Here is a 16,735-nt window from a genome sequence, read left to right as displayed (position 1 = left end):
ACTGCGAATGTATTATGCAGCTGTACGATATTTATAATCTTAATGGTGCAAGAAATGCGGGGAAAGTAAGTTTTCCATGAAAAGTGCTATTCGGCACCTGAAGCGGTTAACTTCATTCTTTGCATTCAGTTGCTTATCTTGCCAACTTCACTTTTTGGCTGCAAATATTTTCAATTTTTTGTTAACAACTTCGGTCGGCGTCTATAAAAACACCTCCGTAAGTTATATAGACCAAATTATTGTTTTCATTCGATTACGACTATTGTCTGATTTGTTTAAGATCTTGTTTTTTCGCGTACAGATAAAATTCCAGTGACGCTCAGACAGATAATTTTGTGACAAATTATTTTAAAATTATGTTCCTGTAGACTCAAGAAAGTCCCACAACTGTTTAAAAAGATATTGGAGAAGGTCGACCTTCACGCTGGTGCGTTTGGCGTGGAATGGCCCAGTACATTCGTGGAGTCCGCTGGGTGTTGGGTCACAATGGTCCGGTTTCCTGATGCGATTAGTTGGGTTGGTATCGACATCTTCACAATTTTCTTTTCCTGTAGCCTCATGGAGCCTGTTCGACGAGGAGTCCTGGGTTGCTGCATTGATGAGGACATGGTGCCTGTCCGCGGCAAGCATCTGGTCCATGTCATTGCGGCGCACACAGAAGTGGCAAACTGAGAGCACCGGTTTGCTCGGCTGTACAAGTAGGCATTTGCGTTTTTTCTTGGCGCAAAGGGTAGCAATAGCAGGCTCTGTGGCCACAGGTCTTGTTTCAGGTGCACCAACCTCGCTAGGCGGAAATAATCGCATTTCGGGTGGAGAGATGACCTGCTCTAACAAATCTGTAGTTACTGATAGAGCGGCTTTTCGTTGGCGGTCCTGGGAGTCATTTACAGCCTTCGGTGTACAGATCACGGGCTCTGTTACCACATGTCCTACTAATTTTCTGGGTAGCGCAGGTGTTCCTTCTCCTCTAATTGGCGACAGGTATGAGGAATCGTCGTTGGAGGCAGGTCGTGGTGAGGGTACCTCAACAGGAGCGGGTAGGTCGGGATCGCTCTCTCGCAATATACTGTAGAGAGACGTGCCTTTGCACCGGTAACGCCTTCGAAGCCAGAAAGCAGCGATGACCAGGCATACGACTATGGCCAAAAGGACAAAGGAAGCCACCACAAGATATAGAGCTGCACGTACGCGTGAAGCCGCAGAGCCATCCTGGTCCGGCAAAGAATAGCTGAGGTTTTCTCGCGGTCGCAAACTGTCCGGAACTCGCCGTTCAATTATCGCGGCAGCTTGATCTGCGTAACCTATCTGCGAGCTCCTTGTCGTGTGGCAAGAAGTCCAACGGACATCGCTGCAGTTTCTACTCGTCGGAGACATTGTCAGCCACGGCGACGACACGGCGTTTCCCAATGCGTCTTCTCGAAATGAACGGAGGTGGCGAGTTCTCGGTATGAGCCTGCTCCAGACAGTTGCTGTAGCGTAGGCGCGCTCAGACGTATTCTGCAACGTTAGACTGCCATTGTCGCGCATGTGCTTCTTATCCGTGGGTCCTCTGACTATGCCTTTAGTATACGTGATACGCCTGTTGATGTCCAACGCGTACCGTAGTGCAGGAAGGCTCGGCTGCTTGGGGGCTTGCTCGTATCCATTTCGGTTCACGGCACTGTAGCGGTGCGCGTTTGGTTGGGAGACGCTGCCACCGTAGCCGTCATTCCGTCGGGCGCTACCCTTGTTCATAGAGGTGGCGTACGGGATGCAAAGTCAGAACACTGTACGAAGAAGAGGCACACCGATATCATCCGGCGTGGGAAGGAACTCCACTTGGGCTCCGACAACAATGCGAAGCTGTCCAACAGAGAACAAGAATAATTCTTCTTCTTCTTCCTTCAAATCTTGGCACATACCAATGTTCGCCTTCTTCAGCGTTTCTTTGTCGTATTCTTGTGCGCCTTTTGGTTTACATGTTTATCGGCTAGCCTTAACAGTAATAACGATGAGAATGAAGGGCTGTTACATAACTACTATCCGCGTTGGATAAAGTAAAACTAAATCTAAGGGCAGACGCATACAAACACATTATCCGTGTGTTTTATGCTTCTCCCATTGCCACTGCATCAATAATTGCCATGCTCACTTTTCAGTTATCTGCCTTCTTCTTTTTTGTTTCATACTGGTATTAAGTACCATCCAGGTAGCGGGAATATGAAGGGTATTCATGCGGTTTCAATTTATACGGCGAGCATTGGCCAGTTCCCCCCATGCATATCTCCCATAATTAGAGGACGACCTCGACGGGGCCGACGGCGACGACGACAACAATGATGATGATGATTATAGTGCCGAGAATTGCGATGCTGGTCTTCTGCTGGATACTTCCTCACATGCGCCTTACTGTGAGAAGCTTTATTTTGGTTACGATCGTATCGTTACAAAGAACGTGTAAAACCGCGCTACTTTTGGGCTAATCCCCCGTAGTGGCTATGAACAAGTGTTGGCAAGCAAAAACAAGAGCAAGCAGAAGCCCAATGTAGTGTCATAGACTTTCATATACATATAGGCTGCTAGAGGCAAATCTGAAGCGGCAATAATTCTGTCAGATTTAGAATGGTGGCTTTCACGTAGACATAAGTGTGCAGTCTTGGAAATTATTCTTGTTCGATGAATTCGCATGCTTTCTTCTCGAATGCAAGGTGCATGCTTTTATTATTTTTATGGCTCATGTGAGTCTCAGGCTAATTTTAAAACGTTTCATTTCTCTATCTTAGAGGAGTTAACTGTTTCATGCGAGCAATTGATGTATTTCACGGAACATTTTTCTGCATATGAAATAATTAGGACAGCCTCGAGTGTTCATGTCGTTAGGTTTATATGACATTCAGTAAATAACAATTGATACGGACACAGAGAAAGCGGTATTATCTCTGGCCGTCAGCAGTACGCAGATCCAGCACAAAACAACCAACGTACGGCATAGTTTGTTCAGGATTCAACAAGAGATGTGCGCACTTAGTCATTGAAAACAAGGAACGGCGTCAAAGGAGTTTGTCTTGCGTAGATACACTACGTGACGACTTCTTTTCTTTTAGAAATTTAAGAATATAGATTATTTATAATAATAAAAATAAATAAATAACCTGGACGGAATTTCTCAAGGCAACGTCATACACACTGAAGAACTGCCTCACTATATGTAGCACAATAAATGTTTTCGAGAAAAACCTCAGAAATGCACCCATAAAGAAAAAAAACGGGGTAAAAATGAAATGAACAGCCTGAACTCCAAATTTTAAGTGAACCATCCGTTATGAATAAAGCGAAATCTGACATTTTACCTCTCCTGTTAATACGCCGCATGAAAAATAAGAGGAATGACTATCATGAATTTCTTCTGCTAAAGAAGAGGAAAAGTACAGAAGCATGTAATAGAATGCACAAACATGGTTGAATGAAATAGAAAATTACTAGCAGAAGGAAAATGGGTAGCTTCGATTAGTGTTAATTTCCACTCGGAGACTACAGACAAATGCACAATGCGTATCTGGCTTACTGAGTGTTCATTGTTTTTATTTTTTCAAATAGTGTAACCATGTTTCCGCGATGTACTCATTTGGGGTTACATCCTGCATCTCGTCTCCGTAAGCCAAATTAAACAGTCCTGAGCATAGGCGGGAGTTCAGACTATAAAGTAAGCGTAACACTTATGCCATATTGCCGTGTTAACGCGCCCCAATATCTGTGGTCATTTCTCTTAAGCAACTTTTAGCTTTGTCTGTTTACATTTATCAGGTAACGCAAAATTGACATTTCCTCTCAAGCGATTGTCTTTTTCATTACAAGAGGAACACCAAAGCTGGAACTCTGCATGACCCTTTATGGAGCAACGAGCACAGTTAGAACTGGTTCTTCATGGTGAGCAATAAGGTCGAACTAGGCTTGAATTCACTGCGGTGGCTCCTTGGCCATAACGTTGTGCTGCAAAGCACCTGGTTGCGCGTTCTGCTCCCTCCCGCGACAACTGCAATACCGATGAGGGCGGAGGACGAAACAGCTCATGTAATATACTCTTGATTCACGTTAAAGCCCTCCAGGGTATCCAAGTTATTGCGAGGTGTATACAGCATCTATCATCAACTATTCTGCTGTTTCGAGAGGTTAAAGAACGTAATTGCTTTTTTTTTACGACGCTTCGTTATTTAATTTACAGACTCGTGCAAGCGCCGCACTTTATTTTGGCCTTTTTGATGGGTTGTCAACTTCACACGGGACCGGGTCATTTAGTCCAATTTTTCCAGCTACGAGTACCGGGAACTAGCGCATTTCTTTTCTTTTTTTTTCCCCCACTGAACTCCCTACTCGAGTAGTTCATTGCGGAAGGCTCCTCTTTCTGCTTCGTTGACCGACGTAAGCACTTGTCGTCGACGCCAAAGTCGAGGCCGACGGCTCGCTTACCGTGCTCCTCGGCGTACGCTACAACTTTAAGCTTAAATGCAGTTTCTTACGCCATTAAACGCTTCCGCTCCATTGAGGTCTCCTGACAGCCGATTGATGAGCCGAAGGAGCTGGCTACAAAAAACTAACCGCACAAAGCAGAGATGCCGCCGGAGATATGCGCGTTGCTATGGAGGAACAAGGAGGAGCCGGTAGCGGTGACGCCTCGGATGTCTGAGGTCAAGGCACCGCTTTCAACATTTAGCATTGTCGCGCGAAAGTTAGCTGAAGCACGCACGTGGGAGTAACGCACTAAACGGGGTTACATCTCGGTTGGAAGATTTCTTGTTCCTAATTTCTGGTTGTCAAGTTGAGGGAATGGCCCCAGCGGATGCGGCCCTAATGCGAGATTCTGTGGTTGTATCTCCAGCGAGGTCTGCCTTCTTCCTTTATAGTAAACCGAACCGCTAAATTTTTACATGCAGTGGATGTATGACACCGGAGTTTGTGCGCTCTGAGATGGCAAGAAGCGATCAAGTAATACTAGGAAGGCGCAAGAAGTTAGGAAGAGAAATGGCAAAGTCCCCTGCACTATAATGTTGTTGCACTTTTGTGCCCGTTGTCGAGCTTAGTATTTCATTTTCGTGCGTAATTATGTTTTGAAGAATACCACCAGCCATGGAATTAATTTGGTTTGTCTTAATGGGTCGTTAAACATTGTCAGGTCACGTAAAGGCGGCCATTTTTCTGAGACAAGTCGGTCTTTTTTACTTGCTAGCCATTTACTTCCCTATTGACTAACGCACAATTCAGTTGAACGGCTTGAACAGTGCTAGAGGCAGTAGTTAAGTGCAGTTTAATATCTAGCGTGTGGTCATTTCCCTGAGGCAACTATACCACCCCTAAATGGTCGCGCTATTGCGCAAGCTCGAGGAACCCAAAGCTGACAGCACAGCCGGCATTAGGACTCATATTTCTGCCCGTGCTCCTTAGCAATATAATGAAAACTGCATAAGGCAATGACCTAGAAGAACAAACAGGACGAAAAAAGGATAATCGCAAGCACGGTAGGCCAACAATTCACATGGACCCTTTGTCTTCCAATTGAAAATTTGTGTTAGAAAGACTGTCGTTCTTTTCGCTCCGCTTTTTTCGAATCTAACGTGGTTCCTCCTTTGCGTTGCACCCACTTTACCGAGTTGTAGCTGGCGTCTCGGTTTAGCCTCCAATTTATCACGTAACTCTTGTTCTCGCTTGCCATTCATTCATTTGCTTGCGTCTTCTTAGTCGCGTATCTGCCTGATGCAGGATTGAAAGACTGCGAAATTAGCGCTTCCAGGCCGCCGCTTTCTAAGGAGGTATCATCTCTCTTCTTCTCCCGACGCTGCTCTAAAGCATACTTAAACAACCGTAAAGGCCCATGAGTCGTTGTGTCTTTGAGTCTCTTGTGCAGAGTTTTCCGTCTCGCTTTTTGCATATCCCTGTCATGAAGTGTGTGAACGAGACAGAGAAAACGCAAGCGAAATAACAATAAATGAACGGCAGGGATGTTCACCACAAGACTTAATAATTTACTGTGCACTTTGGGAATTTTATAAGCAGGGAAAAGAGGGAATCTGAGGAAGCAAGAATAGGAAAAATATACCGTCGGTATAGCTCTCTACGAAACTATGGTCTTTGCAATACTCTCGAACACGAGTGTATGGAAAATAGCTTTTCCATTCTGCTACGATCGCAGCGCGCAAAGACGTTGAAAACAGGTAAAAGCATTATTTCTGCTCGAAATGATGGGTTTATGGTGGCAGATATGTACACTATACAAAATACGTGGTAATCCCTGAATACTCGAGAGGGACAAATTTTATGTGAAATATATATATATATATATATATATATATATATATATATATATATATATATATATATATATATATATATATATATATATATATATATGAATTAGAGCTGAATTTCCTTAAAACGTCACCTCGCAATTGTGCCTCTGTCAGCGCCTCGACAAAGCAAGTCTACACGAACGATCGTGGCGCAGCTAATTTCGTTCGGCAATGCTCTCGCTATACGGCGTTTACAAAAGGAATAATCCTCTACTACGCAAAAAATGACGCATTTCCGCTTGGTTTGAAGGCGAACGCAGTTCACGCGCGAACTGAGGCTAAATATTACAGGAAAAGGACCTGGCGAAAGCTAAAAGGGAAAGTATTGTCGTGTGTATCGAACAGGTTGCCTTTAATGCGAAGTTTTCAGCATAAACACAGTCGGATAACTCCTGCCCCGAGAGTGGTACCTAATCTCTCGGTTCATCAAAATATTTAAAATAGGCCTACTTTGATACATTCATTAACACACTATCAAGAAGGGGGCCGCGACAGATGGAGTAGCATACTTTGGCATAGAAGGTATGCACAAATCGTCTCAGAAACTCTGGCTTACGTTTCGATAGGTGGACCTGTCTCAGTTCTTGTACCTTTTATATCGCAGCATTAATACAACAGTAATATACGAAGGGGCACACTAATATTATTCTCTGTTCTCGCCGTTTACTAGCGCGGCAACATTGGAGGCTGCTCTTTCACTTTCCTCTCCCCGCGCTTTCGAGCCGTTACGCAGTTTCCTGAGAATCTTCGCGACAGCTGTACCCTAGAGCGAACAAACTAGAATAAACTTAAATAATTCGACCTTATACGTAGCGAGTAGTTTGTTTTCGTCTTTCAGAGTTCTTAATTGAATTTGGCAATATATATCCTTTAAAGGGCTCTGCAACTCTTTCTAAACACAGCTTTCTTGTTTTGCCTTTTTGAAACCTGATCACTTAGGTGTAGGTCTCTGCGACCTTATAAATGTGGGGCCGTATTAACAAAACTTTTCGCTGGTAAGCGTTCTTTGCCCTTCGCTGATTGATGTGAAAATTTTTTTTTCATGAGCAATTATAATTCAGAAGTTTTTGTGAACACCAGCCATGGTGTTCACTGGTCGGATATATTGAATGATAACGACATATCAGTGCCTCTGGAACAAGCAAACGCAGAGAAGTGTCACTGCTGTAACGGTGGTATAGCTCAGTTCAGTGGCACTGTAAACGGTGCAGCTGCACGTAAATTATGACCTCCGAGTTCGAAAGGATTATATAGATTACATAGAAGGGTACCCATTCTTGAGGTTGTGCGGTAAAGCTCAGTGTGACAATGGGCAGAGCATTGTTTATCCTGAGGATGGTGGTACAACTTCTCGCGTAGTATATAGGAACGGTGGTAAGTATAGGAAAATCAGAGAAAAACCGCAATTATACAAAGTACATTTTAAATTGTTTCGTTTGAAAATATTTTTAAAAGGTGCTCACTGATATTGGTTACATGTCAGACCTTTCATGGGAGATTCTACAGGACCCTTTTAAATAGTTCGTTATGTTGATAAAGTTGAAGGCGCGTTAACTTCCATTTGGTTTTACCTATATGAAGCAAATTTTAAAAAAAAAAAAGCTTTTTGGACGTAATAGCTGTCTCACAGGACTACAAACTCATAATGCAGACGTTTCTAAATATTCCCACAAAATATTTAATTTCACTATTTACGGCGATTTATGCGGTAAATAAATTGTGCGTAAACTGCTTTGGATTACAGAAACATGTCACAGATATGCAATGAAGCCAGGAGGTGCCCTAGCCTCAAATGGTATAGATTTTAACGGAAACACGCAGATCAGAGAAAGAGGAAGAAAGCAATTAAAACAAAAAACAGTTGTAAAAGCTTAAGGCGCCCATTGAAATAAATATAGGTGGACGAAAAAAAAATAGTCGTTCCCTTTCGCTTGAATTTCTTCCTCAGTATTGCTACGAATTCGCTCTAAAGTTCTGCCCAATAGGTGTGACGCTTCGGAAAATATAAAAACTAACACGCCGAGGATGACGAGGCCGCCTTTCACGAAGATAGGTCCACCTATCGAAACGTTGGCCAGCCTGTCTGAGGTACTTCAACCCTGTTTTAAAAAAGTTTATACCACAGTGTGCCATTCCATCTGCCAGCCCCTTTCTTGTTTTTGGACCAGAGCTCTGTAAGTTTAAAGCGGTCATGCATAAAGAGAAAAGTTTTACTTCATATTCGCTTGGCGATCACTCGGGTCCTTAGCGCTAGCAACTGCATTTAGTGTTCGTCCTTTCCCTGTCTCGCTGATTTTGTTTGATAGTAATGTGATAGCCTCAGTAAAAGATTGGATGCAGTGAGAGTGCTGTAAAGAAAGAGCGTGCATCACCACACTCCGTACGTTCTATGTGAACATTTAGCTGTGTGACAGCTTACTTTATTTTGCGCAGTTGCTGACATCATTACTCCAATTTGCTAAAATGTGATTTAGCGAGCGCAGCCATTCCGACGGCCGACCAATAGTCTTCAGACGAAGCGTGGGCGCATCACCATTTCCCCTTTTCCCTTCGTTCTTCATCTAATTCCTACATTTCTATTCTCTGCGCCTTCGTTTTTCCGACGCATTATACTCTTTCGCACGTTCGGGGTTCTAAAGTGCTGCGAGATAGAAGTGCCTTTTCTTAGGTCGAAGTTGCGTTAGACGTCTAAACACGAAAGTGCGTGATAAGCATAATTGCTCTCGCGACGTCTGCACGCACATAAGTGGTCGGTCCGTTACCTCTCGCTGCATTCTTTTGTATGAATCCTGCAGCCATTTTAACGTAAGCAAACCCACAGCTTGCTGCCGTGGAGAGAGCACATACGTGAACTTGCAAAGCAATGGAAGCCGTGCAAAGAATGAGTAAAAACAAATGCTCTTGAAAGAAAATGGTTGATGCACGGCAACATGGTGTCTGCAGGGTGCATGAATTTTCCTATTGGGGAGGCGACTAACACTCCTCGACTTCCTTTTACTTAATAGGACCCCTCACATGAGCTCTACTCCTCGTGCAGTTTCCGAGTGCTTATCGCTTGCTTCGTAGTGCTGTGTGCCTTTTTTTAATTTAGTTGTTTCACTCACAACAAATAAATAAACTATGTTACTCTGGCATTTTTAAGCCAGGATAAAAATTTAACAACGCTTCCGCGTTCAAGCGCAGGTGCGGAAACGCAACTGAATTTTCTTTGAAGGCGCGAGTTCTACGGTGGATTAATTTAGACAGGCGTGGGCAAGTTGCGAAAAGAGGGACCGACGTCGGGAAGGCGGCGTAAGGAGCACCAGTGCCTTGTGCCGAAGATCACGCAAATCTGAGTTTGCGTTGGGGCACGTTAAGCGATGTCAGCGTATACGTTAAAAGGTGTCCTAGAGGAGTACGCGATGCCAACCTCTTCAGAAGTTCCCTTTTCTCTTCGCATGCCGTATTAGACATGTTGAGCATCCACGCAGTCTAACAAGTTCGAAATTGCCACAACAAAAGAAATGTGGTAAGGTACCTAACATATTATAGTCCTCCGGAATTATCCTTTCTGGCTGTGTTTTTGCTATCGAAACCAGTGAGCAAGCCTGGATAACGCACGTGTTCTTCAATTTTTATTTTTGCCTTGTGATTTTTACTGTCTTATTGTTGTTATTCGCGTTAGCACCATTACGGCGGGTGTCTTGCAGCACTCCTGTAGTGTTTTTTTTTCTTTTTGCTTTCAAAGTCCGCGCATGCACTCCCAGACGATGCTCACGCGCACTGTCAAGTTACGCTCATTGTGTGCAGTTGCGAATCCAAAGGAAAGGTTGTTCTGGAAGTATATTTAGGAAAAATCTTTCTCCACGTCATCTTTTGCTAATAGGCCAGACTCCACGTCAGGTCCTTAAAACAGTCGAGGAATGTGAGGGTATCCCATGCTTACCAATGTTGTTCCTCGCAGGAAAGCCTTCTCGTGGTTTTTAAATGATGTTTTACATGAGTGTGGAATATGCATGAACAAGTTATCAAATTCATCGTCGATGGGTATTAATCTCCCATATTGCACCACATAAGCTATAAGGGATGGAGTATAATTCCGGTTTCCACTCAACTTGATCATAATGCAAGCATTTTCTCGCAAAATTAGGTCACTGGAAGTAGGTAGCCATGGTCTAACGGATAGTCCGACGAGCTGCTGTGCTGACGGAACAGGGTTGACATGGATGGAATGATTTGGTTCGCTGGGTACGTGGTGCTGGGTACGCGCCCCTGTTCAATGAATCTCTCTGATTTCAACTTAGATCACTGCAGGTATGTGCCACTTGGTCTGTGCCACTTTTCGGTAACCCTGACGCCAACTGGGGCCACTGGGTGTGCCACTAGGTGCCTCTTTGAGTTCAACTTGGGTAACTATATAAGCGTGTTCTACTGCGTGTCTTTCGCACTTCAGTGGCGAAAAAGTCTCTTTAAACTTTCAGCGGTGCTCGGTGGAATCGCACCAGCGTCGGCGCACCAAGATGGTGCAACGTGTGCTCATTTTCCTCCACGTCCTCCCCCCCCCCCATTCCACGGCAATGCTCAAGCCTACTTCCAGCCCCCCCTCCCTGCACACCTATGTGAATTAGCGGGCCTCCGTCACCTATAGCTGAGGATTCGTTTGTTTCCGAGTTTTCCCTTGTTATTTCTTTAATTGACTAAAACCAAAATCGGAGCATAACTCATTCGTCTGGCGGACGACGTGGCTGCGCCGCCGGTTCCAAGCGGAGCGCATCAGAAATTCCGGAGAATACCCCCTCGGTGAGTCGAAACATCTTTTGGCGCAGTCACGCTTCAGTAGGGAACAGAACGCTGTGTCAGCCCCAACACAAACATTTAACTGAATTAGAAGCGCATAACTAAGTGCCAGGATTAAAAAAATGATAACATTTACTGCCACCACTACAACTGTTCAAAGTTTAAGTTACAAGCATGTTATGAAGTGCCTGCCAGGAGCAGACGAAAGGAACACGTATTAGTGCTGCTGTGCCCAGTGTCAGCCAAAAGCAGAAGAAATGAACACGAATTAATGCTACCATTGTGTCATTGATAACACCAACAAGAGTTGATTTCTTCTCTTTCTGGCAGGCACCGAGTAGTGCGCTTGGAAATTGGTTAACAGTGCGTATCGGGCACGTACATGCTCACCTCATGCTTTTACTTGAGACTCAAAACCTCTGAACACTACCTTTCTTGAATGATGCTGTAGCTTCGCTCAGTTGCCAACTTGTATCTTGTTAGAGGAGTACTCGATGCATTATTGCCATCGTTGTGCAGGTGACAATGGCTATCCCTTGGAGCCGTGGCTCCTGACCCCAGTTCCCGGCCAACCTCAACACAGACAGCTGAGGCGCAATACAGCATAGCGTATGCCTCATGCGTTCCGTGATGGAGAGGTGCATTGGTCTCTTAAAGAGCAGTTTGCGCTGTCTGCTGCGGTACCGCACCCTCCTCTAAGAGCCGCAACGTGGGACCAACATTGTCGCGGCATGTGCTGTGTTGCACAACCTTCGCCTTTCTGAGGGCGACATGACGATGACAGTGATGACGACAGCTGCAGCAGCAGTAGTAGTCAGCTCGACAGTAACGGCGACCTCATTCTACACGGTCTGCCCCGAAATGAGGGGTCTAGAATTCATTATTTGAGAGGGCGGGCTGTTCCTGACAGTGTTATTGGCGCGGTTTTTTGCTAAACCTGTTTCTGCTTAGTCATATTGGTGTGTGCTCAGGGCTTCATGCTTGTCAGCTGAAACCATGCATGGAGCGGTACAATAATTACTCAATCCAGCGTGTGCAGTGCCTGCACTGTTAGCACGGTAACGTTTATTAAAGGGGTATATTCTCACAGATTTGTGCACCTTTAACTTATAAGTTACAAATCAACCTTTACAAATTTAACTTCTATTAAAGGTACGAAAGTGTGCACCTCAACTAGAGGTTACAACACTTTAACCTCTAGTATAGGCATACAGTATTGAGTGCCTTTGCCTAAATATAAAGGTTACTTTTACAATATACCGGTTGAACGATTAAAATGTTCACACAAAGCGGCTTGCAGGAGGTCCCAGATGGACACCGTGCTGCGCATGCTCCGTAGATAGAGCCGGTGTCGCCTAGCAACGGGGACGCGGCTCTTCTTTCTTTCGGGCTTCTTTCTGCGGTATGTTTCATAAAAGCCCGTTGCTCTGCGCATGCTCCGCCCAGGCAGTTGTCGCCTAGCAACAAAGGTGCGTCTCTTCGTTCTTTCGCGCTTCTTTCTGCTTGCGCCTCTTCTTCCTTGCGCGCTGCTTTCCGCGGCCGGATTAAGCAGCCTACAACCGTGCGCGGAGAAATGTGAGCCTTCGCGGAGGAAGCCCCTCGGCCAGTCCTTTCCGGACGCTGCCTTTACATGCGCTTGCGCTTCGAAATAGTTCACGTGTCCACCTCGTGCGGTTTTCGGGCCAAAGGGTGTCCCTGTGTCTCTCTGAAGCTAAGAAAAGAAAAAAAAGAAACATTGCGTTTTGCAGGCAACCTAGACCTTACGCATACCGCAACATCTCTTGTTTGGCCTAAAAATTATGAAGACAAAATGCAGCCCGGAAACGGAGGAATGCTTCGAAATCAGATGTTTTCTTCATATTGTCACGACTAAAGCCTAGCAAGGGTACAGAAGAAAAAGAATTGAGGGACAAGAGCAATAACCACGCTCCCTTCGAAAGAAGAGGAAGTTGGCACGTCGGCTCTTGTGGCCTCTGAATACAGAGCTGGTTCTTGTTTCTCGCATTCTGGTCCTGTGTCCTGTCTTTTTCACGTCGTGGCACTCCCGATGCTTTATCGTCACGGCAACAGGACCGGGACAAGCTTGCACTGCAGTGAATTCACTATGACAAACAGGGCTTCATCCGGACCACGTGCGCAACCTCCACTAGATGCCGTTGACGCCTTGAGAAATGCGGAATATCAGGAGCAATCTCTATAGTTGACATCATTGAGCTGCTGAAGAACTTTACACCGCCCGAAGAAGCAGCTTTTCAGTTTCTCGGAAAGGCCGCGACGGCGAATGACAGTCCAAACCCAAACTCTCGCCGGGGTTGTTGGTACGAACACATTCTTTAGCAAACAGCGCGAATAACGGGCCGCAGAAAAGAGACACACGACACAAGCGCTGACCTCCAGAGTAATTGACTGATTTCCGTTCAGAGTAATCGCGTCAGAACGAGGATCTGGGCAGAAGCCACTCGCTAGCTTCCTGCAGAGATGCACAGGCCTACTCGAGGTGAACGATTCTTTCTTTATTCGCACCTCAGCGGCGAGTACTTGAACTCCCCCAGCACAGCCGGGATACTGGCCTTCTCCATCGATGTAAAGCGGTCGGAAGTCAGCGCATTTGTCTCTTCTCTGTGTCCCGTTATTCGCGCTGTTTGCTAAAGAATTGTAGCTGTGTTGCCATCTCCGACAAATACTGCATCGTCGTCATCTTTTGCAGTGGCAGATTCGACTGGGGCGCCAGAAAGGCAATCGGGACCCCTATGGCGCTTTCCCGATTTATAGACAATAACATTGTAGAATTCCTGAAGCTTAAGGCTCCAGCGCGCCAATCGTCCTGATGCATCTTTTATGTTCATCAGTCAACAAATGCAGTGGTGCTCACTGACAACATTAAAGGAGCAGCCGTACGAATACGGGCGAAATTTCACAACGCCCCACAGCACCGCAAGACACTCTTTTTCCGTGGTGGAATAATTCCTTTCCGTTCAGCAAAGGGGTCCCTATAACGTAAAACTATTCCAATAAGTTTTTATTCCAATCTCCTGACGTCAAATTTGTGTAACCGCCGACGCAAGCACGAGCCGGTCAACCGCAAGGTTGTCTCAACAGGCCAATCAAACGCTCTTCTGTTCATAGGAGGTCGCTTTTGTTTGCTTGAAAAACGAATAACATTGCCGACACTGAGCAGCTAGCCTTATGTAATTGGCTGACAAGAGGCGAGCAGCACGCTCAAGTGGAGAGGGATTCGATAGGGCCTAACCACTGCATTAAAAATCGATAACCATCGGAAGAAGGTGGGGCCGGCATCGGCGATTGGTCCGCGTTCCCTTATTTAGCTTGCGGTGGCTGGTCGAAAATCGTGGCGGCATGCAACAGAAGCTTAAGAATGACGCTAAAACGGATCCTCAGCAAAGAAGAGTTGGCGAATCAGGTCGTAAACGTGCCGAAAGTGCTACAAAACGTTACATGGCCACGCAAAAAGTTTTATTATACGCAAATAAATCCATGCTCTCCGGCAGGTGCGAGTACCCAGCGCCTGAGGGATCGGCGGCAGCCATCTTTTGTTCCTTTCGAAATGGGGCAGTCCATGGTTTTCGATAACGATATAGAGAGCTAATATTCTACTGCACACCGTTTCAGAGATTCGAAAGCAATCTATTTGCAGCAGAAAGCTTTGCAATATTTGAAATTTAGTTCTCCAACACGGTGCTTCGAATGGCATGTTCCTGTATATCAAAGCTTAAAGGGAAGCTGAAACACTTTTCGAAAAAAATGAGTTCTCTGCGGCATTCTACATTTTTGAGTCCCTGAACACGAATATCTGGTTCAAAAAGGGCGGAAACAAACGCAAGTGGCTGTTTTTTCAAGAAAACACGCACCAGCGCCTCAGGGCATCGCGCGAACGCCGCTGTTCCCCGTGATTGGTCGGGGCCGCTGTGACGTCATTCGCGGCAGTCGCTGGTCGGCGCCGCCGTTTCAGAGCGCAGCACGCTGTTCTGTTCTGACTTCATAGCGGAGTTGTAAGCATTATGTAACGTTCTCGCTGTCTCGGACAGCTTGCATTTTCGCCGTACATGTTCGAACCGACAGCCGATACGGAAAACGATGGCGGCAACGGCGGCAACGACGATGTTGAATGTGCCAACAGCGAGAGCGATGTGTGCACCTTCCCGCGCGTTCGAAATCTTACCTGGTACGTATGTTTTTTTTTTTCATGTACCTGCACGTTTCAATGACGGGAGAAAAAATGCGCTAAAGTGTCACTGGGAACTTGCTACTGGAAGAATGCCGAAGCACTAACTTCTCATTAGATTGTAAACAGGGCTGTAATTCCGCAATGTCAAGAACCTTGCCGCTGCTTGTCTAAAGTCCCGTGGTTCTTTTAGTGTTGATACATGATCGCGAACATAAGTACCGCGTTTCAAAGCGCGCACATACAGTGCTGCGAGGTACAGTCATGGAAGTTGCTTATATACATCCAGAGATGGCCAGAGGTATTATATGTGCAATATTCATACTGTGGTTCGACGACTTTGCGATTGTGGCTCGATCAAAAATCGGTATGCGTGCTCCATGCTAGCGTTCACATGAAGATATTAGGCAGTTTTAGCACCACCGTGTGGTAAACACGATAACTGCAACCGCAAGTCGAATGTCACTAGGCAAGCCCGTACTCCATTTCATACCTCAGGTGCAACGCTGTGGAAGCTACGCACGAAGTCCGGTCACCAAAATTTATTACTGCGCGCATTTCCGTCTATGCTTCGCAGCGTGTCAGCAGCGTTTGCTCGCGCGAGCATGCACGTGAAGCTGCCGCGACGGGCAGCTTCACGAAAGAACAGTTTACGAAAATCGCAAAAGAAAACAAACGTGAGCGGCGGCGGCGGCAGATCTCTCGTAGCGTCGTTCAGTAAAGCGCAGGACGGAAAGAGGCATGCCAGCACATGCCAGCACGCCGGTCCGGCAGCTCGGTCCCCGCGAATGACGTCACTCTCGCCGGTTCTCTCCTCTGGCGACCAACTCACCCGGCGCTCCGGGAAGCGATGGGGGCGTGTCCGCGGGGGTGATTTAGAAAGCGATTTTCGCCCCTTTTATTAACAAAACCAAGAAAAAAAATTTCGAAAACGTAAATTATTAGGTCTGTTCTTCCCAATCCCAGCAATTCATGGAAATTGAAAACCGTTTTCGCTTCCCTTTAACTTGAAGTTAGGGGTGGGAAAAATTTCGAAGTTTCGAATATAAACACGAAAAGTTAGTATGTAGCATTCAATTCGTATTCCAAAAGCAACTATACAGTATTTTTAAATACTCGAACCTGACCATATATTACCCAGTAATTGCCAGTTCTAAATTGTAATAATTGTTCTCAGTCTGCTAATGAAAGTATCGCTAATTACTAAATGTGTGACGGCAAAAGTTTGCGAAGGAATGCAACAGCAAAAGGAACAATGTTTTTTGTTCCGTGGAGTGTTTTGCTTTGTTTGTTTGCATCTATTCTGTCATGTAGTGTCTTTGGCACGTCTAGATATGTAGCAGTTTTATCTTTTCTCTCTACAACCATGTGATGTCGTTCTTCCATCTGGCTATTTTACACGAGACAATGGCACCCAAGTCCTTCGGCAGCTTTTTTGTTTCTTTTCTTCTTGTTT

This window comes from Dermacentor albipictus, chromosome 3 (assembly GCF_038994185.2).
Source record: "Dermacentor albipictus isolate Rhodes 1998 colony chromosome 3, USDA_Dalb.pri_finalv2, whole genome shotgun sequence".
Lineage (NCBI taxonomy): Eukaryota > Metazoa > Arthropoda > Arachnida > Ixodida > Ixodidae > Dermacentor > Dermacentor albipictus.
This window is presented reverse-complemented; position numbering follows the sequence as displayed.